The 13,048-nt window shown below is 39.6% G+C and overlaps 15 non-coding genes across 15 annotated transcripts; all 15 read right to left on the minus strand.

Moving 5' to 3' along the window:
• Positions 1-708: 708 nt before the first annotated feature.
• TRNAM-CAU (transfer RNA methionine (anticodon CAU)) lies at positions 709-797 on the minus strand. The gene is given in 2 exon segments: positions 709-744; positions 761-797. It is a non-coding gene; the product is annotated as a tRNA-Met (tRNA).
• A 1,318-nt stretch (positions 798-2,115) lies between these two features.
• On the minus strand, positions 2,116-2,204 carry TRNAM-CAU (transfer RNA methionine (anticodon CAU)). The gene is given in 2 exon segments: positions 2,116-2,151; positions 2,168-2,204. It is a non-coding gene; the product is annotated as a tRNA-Met (tRNA).
• A 380-nt stretch (positions 2,205-2,584) lies between these two features.
• TRNAM-CAU (transfer RNA methionine (anticodon CAU)) lies at positions 2,585-2,673 on the minus strand. Its single transcript is given in 2 exon segments — positions 2,585-2,620; positions 2,637-2,673. It is a non-coding gene; the product is annotated as a tRNA-Met (tRNA).
• Positions 2,674-4,460: 1,787 nt separating this feature from the next.
• On the minus strand, positions 4,461-4,549 carry TRNAM-CAU (transfer RNA methionine (anticodon CAU)). Its single transcript is given in 2 exon segments — positions 4,461-4,496; positions 4,513-4,549. It is a non-coding gene; the product is annotated as a tRNA-Met (tRNA).
• A 1,318-nt stretch (positions 4,550-5,867) lies between these two features.
• Positions 5,868-5,956, minus strand: TRNAM-CAU (transfer RNA methionine (anticodon CAU)). Its single transcript is given in 2 exon segments — positions 5,868-5,903; positions 5,920-5,956. It is a non-coding gene; the product is annotated as a tRNA-Met (tRNA).
• Positions 5,957-6,336: 380 nt separating this feature from the next.
• Positions 6,337-6,425, minus strand: TRNAM-CAU (transfer RNA methionine (anticodon CAU)). Its single transcript is given in 2 exon segments — positions 6,337-6,372; positions 6,389-6,425. It is a non-coding gene; the product is annotated as a tRNA-Met (tRNA).
• An 849-nt stretch (positions 6,426-7,274) lies between these two features.
• TRNAM-CAU (transfer RNA methionine (anticodon CAU)) lies at positions 7,275-7,363 on the minus strand. Its single transcript is given in 2 exon segments — positions 7,275-7,310; positions 7,327-7,363. It is a non-coding gene; the product is annotated as a tRNA-Met (tRNA).
• Positions 7,364-7,743: 380 nt separating this feature from the next.
• On the minus strand, positions 7,744-7,832 carry TRNAM-CAU (transfer RNA methionine (anticodon CAU)). The gene is given in 2 exon segments: positions 7,744-7,779; positions 7,796-7,832. It is a non-coding gene; the product is annotated as a tRNA-Met (tRNA).
• A 380-nt stretch (positions 7,833-8,212) lies between these two features.
• TRNAM-CAU (transfer RNA methionine (anticodon CAU)) lies at positions 8,213-8,301 on the minus strand. The gene is given in 2 exon segments: positions 8,213-8,248; positions 8,265-8,301. It is a non-coding gene; the product is annotated as a tRNA-Met (tRNA).
• A 1,318-nt stretch (positions 8,302-9,619) lies between these two features.
• Positions 9,620-9,708, minus strand: TRNAM-CAU (transfer RNA methionine (anticodon CAU)). Its single transcript is given in 2 exon segments — positions 9,620-9,655; positions 9,672-9,708. It is a non-coding gene; the product is annotated as a tRNA-Met (tRNA).
• Positions 9,709-10,088: 380 nt separating this feature from the next.
• Positions 10,089-10,177, minus strand: TRNAM-CAU (transfer RNA methionine (anticodon CAU)). Its single transcript is given in 2 exon segments — positions 10,089-10,124; positions 10,141-10,177. It is a non-coding gene; the product is annotated as a tRNA-Met (tRNA).
• An 849-nt stretch (positions 10,178-11,026) lies between these two features.
• On the minus strand, positions 11,027-11,115 carry TRNAM-CAU (transfer RNA methionine (anticodon CAU)). The gene is given in 2 exon segments: positions 11,027-11,062; positions 11,079-11,115. It is a non-coding gene; the product is annotated as a tRNA-Met (tRNA).
• An 849-nt stretch (positions 11,116-11,964) lies between these two features.
• Positions 11,965-12,053, minus strand: TRNAM-CAU (transfer RNA methionine (anticodon CAU)). The gene is given in 2 exon segments: positions 11,965-12,000; positions 12,017-12,053. It is a non-coding gene; the product is annotated as a tRNA-Met (tRNA).
• A 380-nt stretch (positions 12,054-12,433) lies between these two features.
• On the minus strand, positions 12,434-12,522 carry TRNAM-CAU (transfer RNA methionine (anticodon CAU)). Its single transcript is given in 2 exon segments — positions 12,434-12,469; positions 12,486-12,522. It is a non-coding gene; the product is annotated as a tRNA-Met (tRNA).
• Positions 12,523-12,902: 380 nt separating this feature from the next.
• Positions 12,903-12,991, minus strand: TRNAM-CAU (transfer RNA methionine (anticodon CAU)). The gene is given in 2 exon segments: positions 12,903-12,938; positions 12,955-12,991. It is a non-coding gene; the product is annotated as a tRNA-Met (tRNA).
• Positions 12,992-13,048: the final 57 nt, after the last annotated feature.

Genomic DNA, 13,048 nt, shown 5'->3' on the forward strand with positions numbered 1-13,048 from the left:
AGAGCCGCAGATACAAGAACTGAACTCAGGACTTTCAGATTAATCTGTATTGATAGATGAAGATAATGACGCGCTTTGTCAATGGCCCTTAGGAAGATGCTAGAAATATATTTCAGCATGTTGCGTGATTATGTATGCATTCGTTGTATATAGAAAACACCTCGTGTTTACCATTAGGCGACACAAACACTTGAAAAAACACATTGATTTCAGAAATATATAAGAAAAGTTAGAAACTGTGCCCCAGCTGAGGATCGAACTCAGGACCTTCAGATTACTCTGTTCAGAGATTATGAGACTGACGCGCTGCCAACAGCGCTACTGAGGCTTGATCGGAACCAATTTCCCCATGTGTGTTCACGTATGCATTCACTGTACACGAAACTCCTCGTGTTAATGATACGAATGAAACACTTTTGAAAGGACACATTCATTTCAGAAATGTATAGAAAAGAAGAAAATTGAGAGAGAGCCGCAGACTCGAGAACTGAACTCAGGACTTTCAGATTAATCTGTATTGATAGATGAAGATAATGACGCGCTGTGTCAATGGCCCTTAGGAAGATGCGTAGAAATATATTTCAGCATGTTGCGTGATTATGTATGCATTCGTTGTATATAGAAAACACCTCGTGTTGACCATTACGCGACACAAACACTTGAAAAAACACATTGATTTCAGAAATATATAAGAAAAGTTAGAAACTGTGCCCCAGCTGAGGATCGAACTCAGGACCTTCAGATTACTCTGTTCAGAGATTATGCGACTGACGCGCTGCCAACTGCGCTACTGAGGCTTGATCGAAGCCAATTTCCTCATCTGTGTTCGCGTATGCATTCACTGTACACGAAACTCCTCGTGTTAATGATACCAATGAAACACTTTTGAAAGGACACATTCATTTCAGAAATGTATAGAAAAGAAGAAAATTGAGAGAGAGCCGCAGACTCGAGAACTGAACTGAGGACTTTCAGATTAATCTGTATTGATAGATGAAGATAATGACGCGCAGTGTCAATGGCCCTTAGGAAGATGCGTAGAAATATATTTCAGCATGTTGCGTGATTATGTATGCATTCGTTGTATATAGAAAACACCTCGTGTTGACCATTAGGCGACACAGACACTTGAAAAAACATATTGATTTCAGAAATATATAAGAAAAGTAAGAAACTATGCCCCAGCTGAGGATCGAACTCAGGACCTTCATATTACTCTGTTCAGAGATTATGAGACTGACGCGCTGCCAACAGCGCTACTGAGGCTTGATTAAAACCAATTTCCTCATGTGTGTTCGCGAATGCATTCACTGTACACGAAACTCGTCGTGTTAATGATACGAATGAAACACTTTTGAAAGGAGACATTCATTTTAGAAATGTATAGAAAAGAAGAAAATTGAGAGAGAGCCGCAGACTCGAGAACTAAACTCGGGACTTTCACATTAATCTGTATTGATAGATGAAGATAATGACGCGCTGTGTCAATGGCCCTTAGGAAGATGCGTAGAAATATATTTCAGCATGTTGCGTGATTATGTATGCATTCGTTGTATATAGAAAACACCTCCTGTTGACCATTAGGCGACACAAACACTTGAAAAAACACATTGATTTCAGAAATATATAAGAAAAGTAAGAAACTGTGCCCCAGCTGAGGATCGAACTCAGGACCTTCAGATTACTCTGTTCAGATATTATGAGACTGACGCGCTGCCAACAGCGCTACTGAGCCTTGATTAAAACCAATTTCCTCATGTGTGTTCGCGAATGCATTCACTGTACACGAAACTCGTCGTGTTAATGATACGAATGAAACACTTTTGAAAGGAGACATTCATTTCAGAAATGTATAGAAAAGAAGAAAATTGAGAGAGAGCCGCAGACTCGAGAACTAAACTCAGGACTTTCACATTAATCTGTATTGATAGATGAAGATAATGACGCGCTGTGTCAATGGCCCTTAGGAAGATGCGTAGAAATATATTTCAGCATGTTGCGTGATTATGTATGCATTCGTTGTATATAGAAAACACCTCGTGTTTACCATTAGGCGACACAAACACTTGAAAAAACACATTGATTTCAGAAATATATAAGAAAAGTTAGAAACTGTGCCCCAGCTGAGGATCGAACTCAGGACCTTCAGATTACTCTGTTCAGAGATTATGAGACTGACGCGCTGCCAACTGCGCTACTGAGGCTTGATCGAAACCAATTTCCTCATGTGTGTTCGCGTATGCATTCACTGTACACGAAACTCGTCGTGTTAATGATACGAATGAAACACTTTTGAAAGGACACATTCATTTCAGAAATGTATAGAAAAGAAGAAAATTGAGAGAGAGCCGCAGACTCGAGAACTGAACTCAGGACTTTCAGATTAATCTGTATTGATAGATGAAGATAATGACGCGCTGTGTCAATGGCCCTTAGGAAGATGCGTAGAAATATATTTCAGCATGTTGCGTGATTATGTATGCATTCGTTGTATATAGAAAACACCTCGTGTTGACCATTAGGCGACACTAACACTTGAAAAAACACATTGATTTCAGAAATATATAAGAAAAGTTAGAAACTGTGCCCCAGCTGAGGATCGAACTCAGGACCTTCAGATTACTCTGTTCAGAGATAATGAGACTGACGCGCTGCCAACTGCGCTACTGAGGCTTGATCGATACCAATTTCCTCATGTGTGTTCGCGTATGCATTCACTGTACACGAAACTCGTCGTGTTAATGATACGAATGAAACACTTTTGAAAGGACACATTCATTTCAGAAATGTATAGAAAAGAAGAAAATATTGAGAGAACCGCAGACTCGAGAACTGAACACAAGACTTTCATATTAATCTGTATTGATAGATGAAGATAATGACGCGCTGTGTCAATGGACCTTAGGAAGATGCGTAGAAATATATTTCAGCATGTTGCGTGATTATGTATGAATTCGTTGTATATAGAAAACAGCTCGTGTTGACCATTAGGCGACACAAACACTTGAAAAAACACATTGATTTCAGAAATATATAAGAAAAGTAAGAAACTGTGCCCCAGCTGAGGATCGAACTCAGGACCTTCAGATTACTCTGTTCAGATATTATGAGACTGACGCGCTGCCAACAGCGCTACTGAGGCTTGATTAAAACCAATTTCCTCATGTGTGTTCGCGAATGCATTCACTGTACACGAAACTCGTCGTGTTAATGATACCAATGGAACACTTTTGAAAGGACACATTCATTTCAGAATTGTATAGAAAAGAAGAAAATTGAGAGAGAGCCGCAGACTCGAGAACTGAACTCAGGACTTTCAGATTAATCTGTATTGATAGATGAAGATAATGACGCGCTGTGTCAATGGCCCTTAGGAAGATGCGTAGAAATATATTTCAGCATGTTGCGTGATTATGTATGCATTCGTTGTATATAGAAAACAGCTCGTGTTGACCATTAGGCGACACAAACACTTGAAAAAACACATTGATTTCAGAAATATATAAGAAAACTAAGAAACTGTGCCCCAGCTGAGGATCGAACTCAGGACCTTCAGATTACTCTGTTCAGAGATAATGAGACTGACGCGATGCTAACTGCGCTACTGAGGCGTGATCGAAACCAATTTCCTCTTGTGTGTTCGCGTATGCATTCGCTGTACACGAAACTCGTCGTGTTAATGATACGAATGAAACACTTTTGAAAGGACACATTCATTTCAGAAATGTATAGAAAAGAAGAAAATTGAGAGAGAGCCGCAGACTCGAGAACTGAACTCAGGACTTTCAGATTAATCTGTATTGATAGATGAAGATAATGACGCGCTGTGTCAATGGCCCTTAGGAAGATGCGTAGAAATATATTTCAGCATGTTGCGTGATTATGTATGCATTCGTTGTATATAGAAAACACCTCGTGTTTACCATTAGGCGACACAAACACTTGAAAAAACACATTGATTTCAGAAATATATAAGAAAAGTTAGAAACTGTGCCCCAGCTGAGGATCGAACTCAGGACCTTCAGATTACTCTGTTCAGAGATTATGAGACTGACGCGCTGCCAACAGCGCTACTGAGGCTTGATCGGAACCAATTTCCCCATGTGTGTTCACGTATGCATTCACTGTACACGAAACTCCTCGTGTTAATGATACGAATGAAACACTTTTGAAAGGACACATTCATTTCAGAAATGTATAGAAAAGAAGAAAATTGAGAGAGAGCCGCAGACTCGAGAACTGAACTCAGGACTTTCAGATTAATCTGTATTGATAGATGAAGATAATGACGCGCTGTGTCTATGGCCCTTAGGAAGATGCGTAGAAATATATTTCAGCATGTTGCGTGATTATGTATGCATTCGTTGTATATAGAAAACACCTCGTGTTGACCATTACGCGACACAAACACTTGAAAAAACACATTGATTTCAGAAATATATAAGAAAAGTTAGAAACTGTGCCCCAGCTGAGGATCGAACTCAGGACCTTCAGATTACTCTGTTCAGAGATTATGCGACTGACGCGCTGCCAACTGCGCTACTGAGGCTTGATCGAAACCAATTTCCTCATCTGTGTTCGCGTATGCATTCACTGTACACGAAACTCCTCGTGTTAATGATACCAATGAAACACTTTTGAAAGGACACATTCATTTCAGAAATGTATAGAAAAGAAGAAAATTGAGAGAGAGCCGCAGACTCGAGAACTGAACTGAGGACTTTCAGATTAATCTGTATTGATAGATGAAGATAATGACGCGCAGTGTCAATGGCCCTTAGGAAGATGCGTAGAAATATATTTCAGCATGTTGCGTGATTATGTATGCATTCGTTGTATATAGAAAACACCTCGTGTTGACCATTAGGCGACACAGACACTTGAAAAAACATATTGATTTCAGAAATATATAAGAAAAGTAAGAAACTATGCCCCAGCTGAGGATCGAACTCAGGACCTTCATATTACTCTGTTCAGAGATTATGAGACTGACGCGCTGCCAACAGCGCTACTGAGGCTTGATTAAAACCAATTTCCTCATGTGTGTTCGCGAATGCATTCACTGTACACGAAACTCGTCGTGTTAATGATACGAATGAAACACTTTTGAAAGGAGACATTCATTTTAGAAATGTATAGAAAAGAAGAAAATTGAGAGAGAGCCGCAGACTCGAGAACTAAACTCAGGACTTTCACATTAATCTGTATTGATAGATGAAGATAATGACGCGCTGTGTCAATGGCCCTTAGGAAGATGCGTATAAATATATTTCAGCATGTTGCGTGATTATGTATGCATTCGTTGTATATAGAAAACACCTCCTGTTGACCATTAGGCGACACAAACACTTGAAAAAACACATTGATTTCAGAAATATATAAGAAAAGTAAGAAACTGTGCCCCAGCTGAGGATCGAACTCAGGACCTTCAGATTACTCTGTTCAGAGATTATGAAACTGACGCGTTGCCAACTGCGTTACTGAGGCTTGATCAAAAGCAATTTCGTCATGTGTGTTCGCGTATGCATTCACTGTACACGAAACTCCTCGTGTTTATGATACGAATGAAACACTTTTGAAAGGACACATTCATTTCAGAAATGTATAGAAAAGAAGAAAATTGAGAGAGAGCCGCAGATACAAGAACTGAACTCAGGACTTTCAGATTAATCTGTATTGATAGATGAAGATAATGACGCGCTGTGTCAATGGCCCTTAGGAAAATGCGTAGAAATATATTTCAGCATGTTGCGTGATTATGTATGCATTCGTTGTATATAGAAAACACCTCGTGTTGACCATTAGGCGACACAGACACTTGAAAAAACATATTGATTTCAGAAATATATAAGAAAAGTAAGAAACTGTGTCCCAGCTGAGGATCGAACTCAGGACCTTCAGATTACTCTATTCAGAGATTATGAGACTGACGCGCTGCCAACTGCGCTACTGAGGCTTGTTTAAAACCAATTTCCTCATGTGTGTTCGCGTATGCATTCACTGTACACGAAACTCGTCGTGTTAATGATACGAATGAAACACTTTTGAAAGGACACATTCATTTCAGAAATGTATAGAAAAGAAGAAAATTGAGAGAGAGCCGCAGACTCGAGAACTGAACTCAGGACTTTCAGATTAATCTGTATTGATAGATGAAGATAATGACGCGCTGTGTCAATGGCCCTTAGGAAGATGCGTAGAAATATATTTCAGCATGTTGCGTGATTATGTATGCATTCGTTGTATATAGAAAACACCTCGTGTTTACCATTAGGCGACACAAACACTTGAAAAAACACATTGATTTCAGAAATATATAAGAAAAGTTAGAAACTGTGCCCCAGCTGAGGATCGAACTCAGGACCTTCAGATTACTCTGTTCAGAGATTATGAGACTGACGCGCTGCCAACTGCGCTACTGAGGCTTGATCGAAACCAATTTCCTCATGTGTGTTCGCGTATGCATTCACTGTACACGAAACTCGTCGTGTTAATGATACGAATGAAACACTTTTGAAAGGACACATTCATTTCAGAAATGTATAGAAAAGAAGAAAATATTGAGAGAACCGCAGACTCGAGAACTGAACACAAGACTTTCATATTAATCTGTATTGATAGATGAAGATAATGACGCGCTGCGTCAATGGACCTTAGCAAGATGCGTAGAAATATATTTCAGCATGTTGCGTGATTATGTATGAATTCGTTGTATATAGAAAACAGCTCGTGTTGACCATTAGGCGACACAAACACTTGAAAAAACACATTGATTTCAGAAATATATAAGAAAAGTAAGAAACTGTGCCCCAGCTGAGGATCGGATTCAGGACCTTCAGATTACTCTGTTCAGATATTATGAGACTGACGCGCTGCCAACAGCGCTACTGAGGCTTGATTAAAACCAATTTCCTCATGTGTGTTCGCGTATGCATTCACTGTACACGAAACTCGTCGTGTTAATGATACGAATGAAACACTTTTGAAAGGACACATTCATTTCAGAAATGTATAGAAAAGAAGAAAATTGAGAGAGAGCCGCAGACTCGAGAACTGAACTCAGGACTTTCAGATTAATCTGTATTGATAGATGAAGATGATGACGCGCTGTGTCAATGGCCCTTAGGAAGATGCGTAGAAATATATTTCAGCATGTTGCGTGATTATGTATGCATTCGTTGTATATAGAAAACACCTCGTGTTGACCATTAGGCGACACAAACACTTGAAAAAACACATTGGTTTCAGAAATATATAAGAAAAGTTAGAAACTGTGCCCCAGCTGAGGATCGAACTCAGGACCTTCAGATTACTCCGTTCAGATATTATGAGACTGACGCGCTGCCAACTGCGCTACTGAGGCTTGATCGAAACCAATTTCCTCATGTGTGTTCGCGTATGCATTCACTGTACACGAAACTCGTCGTGTTAATGATACCAATGAAACACTTTTGAAAGGACACATTCATTTCAGAAATGTATAGAAAAGAAGAAAATTGAGAGAGAGCCGCAGACTCGAGAACTGAACTCAGGACTTTCAGATTAATCTGTATTGATAGATGAAGATAATGACGCGCTGTGTCAATGGCCCTTAGGAAGATGCGTAGAAATATATTTCAGCATGTTGCGTGATTATGTATGCATTCGTTGTATATAGAAAACACCTCGTGTTGACCATTAGGCGACACTAACACTTGAAAAAACACATTGATTTCAGAAATATATAAGAAAAGTTAGAAACTGTGCCCCAGCTGAGGATCGAACTCAGGACCTTCAGATTACTCTGTTCAGAGATTATGCGACTGACGCGCTGCCAACTGCGCTACTGAGGCTTGATCGAAACCAATTTCCTCATCTGTGTTCGCGTATGCATTCACTGTACACGAAACTCGTCGTGTTAATGATACGAATGAAACACTTTTGAAAGGACACATTCATTTCAGAAATGTATAGAAAAGAAGAAAATTGAGAGAGAGCCGCAGACTCGAGAACTGAACTCAGGACTTTCAGATTAATCTGTATTGATAGATGAAGATAATGACGCGCTGTGTCAATGGCCCTTAGGAAGATGCGTAGAAATATATTTCAGCATGTTGCGTGATTATGTATGCATTCGTTGTATATAGAAAACACCTCGTGTTGACCATTACGCGACACAAACACTTGAAAAAACACATTGATTTCAGAAATATATAAGAAAAGTTAGAAACTGTGCCCCAGCTGAGGATCGAACTCAGGACCTTCAGATTACTCTGTTCAGAGATTATGCGACTGACGCGCTGCCAACTGCGCTACTGAGGCTTGATCGAAACCAATTTCCTCATCTGTGTTCGCGTATGCATTCACTGTACACGAAACTCCTCGTGTTAATGATACCAATGAAACACTTTTGAAAGGACACATTCATTTCAGAAATGTATAGAAAAGAAGAAAATTGAGAGAGAGCCGCAGACTCGAGAACTGAACTGAGGACTTTCAGATTAATCTGTATTGATAGATGAAGATAATGACGCGCAGTGTCAATGGCCCTTAGGAAGATGCGTAGAAATATATTTCAGCATGTTGCGTGATTATGTATGCATTCGTTGTATATAGAAAACACCTCGTGTTGACCATTAGGCGACACAGACACTTGAAAAAACATATTGATTTCAGAAATATATAAGAAAAGTAAGAAACTATGCCCCAGCTGAGGATCGAACTCAGGACCTTCATATTACTCTGTTCAGATATTATGAGACTGACGCGCTGCCAACAGCGCTACTGAGCCTTGATTAAAACCAATTTCCTCATGTGTGTTCGCGAATGCATTCACTGTACACGAAACTCGTCGTGTTAATGATACGAATGAAACACTTTTGAAAGGACACATTCATTTCAGAAATGTATAGAAAAGAAGAAAATATTGAGAGAACCGCAGACTCGAGAACTGAACACAAGACTTTCATATTAATCTGTATTGATAGATGAAGATAATGACGCGCTGTGTCAATGGACCTTAGGAAGATGCGTAGAAATATATTTCAGCATGTTGCGTGATTATGTATGAATTCGTTGTATATAGAAAACAGCTCGTGTTGACCATTAGGCGACACAAACACTTGAAAAAACACATTGATTTCAGAAATATATAAGAAAAGTAAGAAACTGTGCCCCAGCTGAGGATCGGATTCAGGACCTTCAGATTACTCTGTTCAGATATTATGAGACTGACGCGCTGCCAACAGCGCTACTGAGGCTTGATTAAAACCAATTTCCTCATGTGTGTTCGCGAATGCATTCACTGTACACGAAACTCGTCGTGTTAATGATACGAATGAGACACTTTTGAAAGGAGACATTCATTTCAGAAATGTATAGAAAAGAAGAAAATTGAGAGAGAGCCGCAGACTCGAGAACTAAACTCAGGAGTTTCACATTAATCTGTATTGATAGATGAAGATAATGACGCGCTGTGTCAATGGCCCTTAGGAAGATGCGTAGAAATATATTTCAGCATGTTGCGTGATTATGTATGCATTCGTTGTATATAGAAAACACCTCGTGTTGACCATTAGGCGACACAGACACTTGAAAAAACATATTGATTTCAGAAATATATAAGAAAAGTAAGAAACTGTGTCCCAGCTGAGGATCGAACTCAGGACCTTCAGATTACTCTGTTCAGAGATTATGAGACTGACGCGCTGCCAACTGCGCTACTGAGGCTTGTTTAAAACCAATTTCCTCATGTGTGTTCGCGTATGCATTCACTGTACACGAAACTCGTCGTGTTAATGATACGAATGAAACACTTTTGAAAGGACACATTCATTTCAGAAATGTATAGAAAAGAAGAAAATTGAGAGAGAGCCGCAGACTCGAGAACTGAACTCAGGACTTTCAGATTAATCTGTATTGATAGATGAAGATAATGACGCGCTGTGTCAATGGCCCTTAGGAAGATGCGTAGAAATATATTTCAGCATGTTGCGTGATTATGTATGCATTCGTTGTATATAGAAAACACCTCGTGTTGACCATTAGGCGACACAAACACTTGAAAAAACACATTGATTTCAGAAATATATAAGAAAAGTTAGAAACTGTGCCCCAGCTGAGGATCGAACTCAGGACCTTCAGATTACTCTGTTCAGAGATTATGAGACTGACGCGCTGCCAACTGCGCTACTGAGGCTTGATCGAAACCAATTTCCTCATGTGTGTTCGCGTATGCATTCACTGTACACGAAACTCGTCGTGTTAATGATACGAATGAAACACTTTTGAAAGGACACATTCATTTCAGAAATGTATAGAAAAGAAGAAAATTGAGAGAGAGCCGCAGACTCGAGAACTGAACTCAGGACTTTCAGATTAATCTGTATTGATAGATGAAGATAATGACGCGCTGTGTCAATGGCTCTTAGGAAGATGCGTAGAAATATATTTCAGCATGTTGCGTGATTATGTATGAATTCGTTGTATATAGAAAACAGCTCGTGTTGACCATTAGGCGACACAAACACTTGAAAAAACACATTGATTTCAGAAATATATAAGAAAAGTAAGAAACTGTGCCCCAGCTGAGGATCGAACTCAGGACCTTCAGATTACTCCGTTCAGATATTATGAGACTGACGCGCTGCCAACAGCGCTACTGAGGCTTGTTTAAAACCAATTTCCTCATGTGTGTTCGCGTATGCATTCACTGTACACGAAACTCCTCGTGTTAATGATACGAATGAGACACTTTTGAAAGGAGACATTCATTTCAGAAATGTATAGAAAAGAAGAAAATTGAGAGAGAGCCGCAGACTCGAGAACTAAACTCAGGACTTTCACATTAATCTGTATTGATAGATGAAGATAATGACGCGCTGTGTCAATGGCCCTTAGGAAGATGCGTAGAAATATATTTCAGCATGTTGCGTGATTATGTATGCATTCGTTGTATATAGAAAACACCTCGTGTTGACCATTAGGCGACACAAACACTTGAAAAAACACATTGATTTCAGAAATATATAAGAAAAGTAAGAAACTGTGCCCCAGCTGAGGATCGAACTCAGGACCTTCAGATTACTCTGTTCAGAGATTATGAGACTGACGCGCTGCCAACTGCGCTACTGAGGCTTGTTTAAAACCAATTTCGTCATGTGTGTTCGCGTATGCATTCACTGTACACGAAACTCGTCGTGTTAATGATACGAATGAAACACTTTTGAAAGGACACATTCATTTCAGAAATGTATAGAAAAGAAGAAAATTGAGAGAGAGCCGCAGACTCGAGAACTGAACTCAGGACTTTCAGATTAATCTGTATTGATAGATGAAGATAATGACGCGCTGTGTCAATGGCTCTTAGGAAGATGCGTAGAAATATATTTCAGCATGTTGCGTGATTATGTATGAATTCGTTGTATATAGAAAACAGCTCGTGTTGACCATTAGGCGACACAAACACTTGAAAAAACACATTGATTTCAGAAATATATAAGAAAAGTAAGAAACTGTGCCCCAGCTGAGGATCGAACTCAGGACCTTCAGATTACTCCGTTCAGATATTATGAGACTGACGCGCTGCCAACAGCGCTACTGAGGCTTGTTTAAAACCAATTTCCTCATGTGTGTTCGCGTATGCATTCACTGTACACGAAACTCCTCGTGTTAATGATACGAATGAGACACTTTTGAAAGGAGACATTCATTTCAGAAATGTATAGAAAAGAAGAAAATTGAGAGAGAGCCGCAGACTCGAGAACTAAACTCAGGACTTTCACATTAATCTGTATTGATAGATGAAGATAATGACGCGCTGTGTCAATGGCCCTTAGGAAGATGCGTAGAAATATATTTCAGCATGTTGCGTGATTATGTATGCATTCGTTGTATATAGAAAACACCTCGTGTTGACCATTAGGCGACACAAACACTTGAAAAAACACATTGATTTCAGAAATATATAAGAAAAGTAAGAAACTGTGCCCCAGCTGAGGATCGAACTCAGGACCTTCAGATTACTCTGTTCAGAGATTATGAGACTGACGCGCTGCCAACTGCGCTACTGAGGCTTGTTTAAAACCAATTTCGTCATGTGTGTTCGCGTATGCATTCACTGTACACGAAACTCGTCGTGTTAATGATACGAATGAAACACTTTTGAAAGGACACATTCATTTCAGAAATGTATAGAAAAGAAGAAAATTGAGAGAGAGCCGCGGACTCGAGAACTGAACTCAGGACTTTCAGATTAATCTGTATTGATAGATGAAGATAATGACGCGCTGTGTCAATGGCTCTTTGGAAGATGCGTAGAAATATATTTCAGCATGTTGCGTGATTATGTATGCATTCGTTGTATATAGAAAACACCTCGTGTTGACCATTAGGCGACACAGACACTTGAAAAAACATATTGATTTCAGAAATATATAAGAAAAGTAAGAAACTGTGTCCCAGCTGAGGATCGAACTCAGGACCTTCAGATTACTCTATTCAGAGATTATGAGACTGACGCGCTGCCAACTGCGCTACTGAGGCTTGTTTAAAACCAATTTCCTCATGTGTGTTCGCGTATGCATTCACTGTACACGAAACTCCTCGTGTTAATGATACGAATGAAACACTTTTGAAAGGACACATTCATTTCAGAAATGTATAGAAAAGAAGAAAATTGAGAGAGAGCCGCTGACTCGAGAACTGAACTCAGGACTTTCAGATTAATCTGTATTGATAGATGAAGATAATGACGCGCTGTGTCAATGGCCCTTAGGAAGATGCGTAGAAATATATTTCAGCATGTTGCGTGATTATGTATGCATTCGTTGTATATAGAAAACACCTCGTGTTTACCATTAGGCGACACAAACACTTGAAAAAACACATTGATTTCAGAAATATATAAGAAAAGTTAGAAACTGTGCCCCAGCTGAGGATCGAACTCAGGACCTTCAGATTACTCTGTTCAGAGATAATGAGACTGACGCGCTGCCAACTGCGCTACTGAGGCTTGATCGACACCAATTTCCTCATGTGTGTTCGCGTATGCATTCACTGTACACGAAAC

This window comes from Pholcus phalangioides, unplaced genomic scaffold (genome assembly GCF_987345545.1).
Source record: "Pholcus phalangioides strain wild (caught in Gottingen) unplaced genomic scaffold, Ppha-v1.0 ptg000017l_1, whole genome shotgun sequence".
NCBI classification, from domain to species: domain Eukaryota; kingdom Metazoa; phylum Arthropoda; class Arachnida; order Araneae; family Pholcidae; genus Pholcus; species Pholcus phalangioides.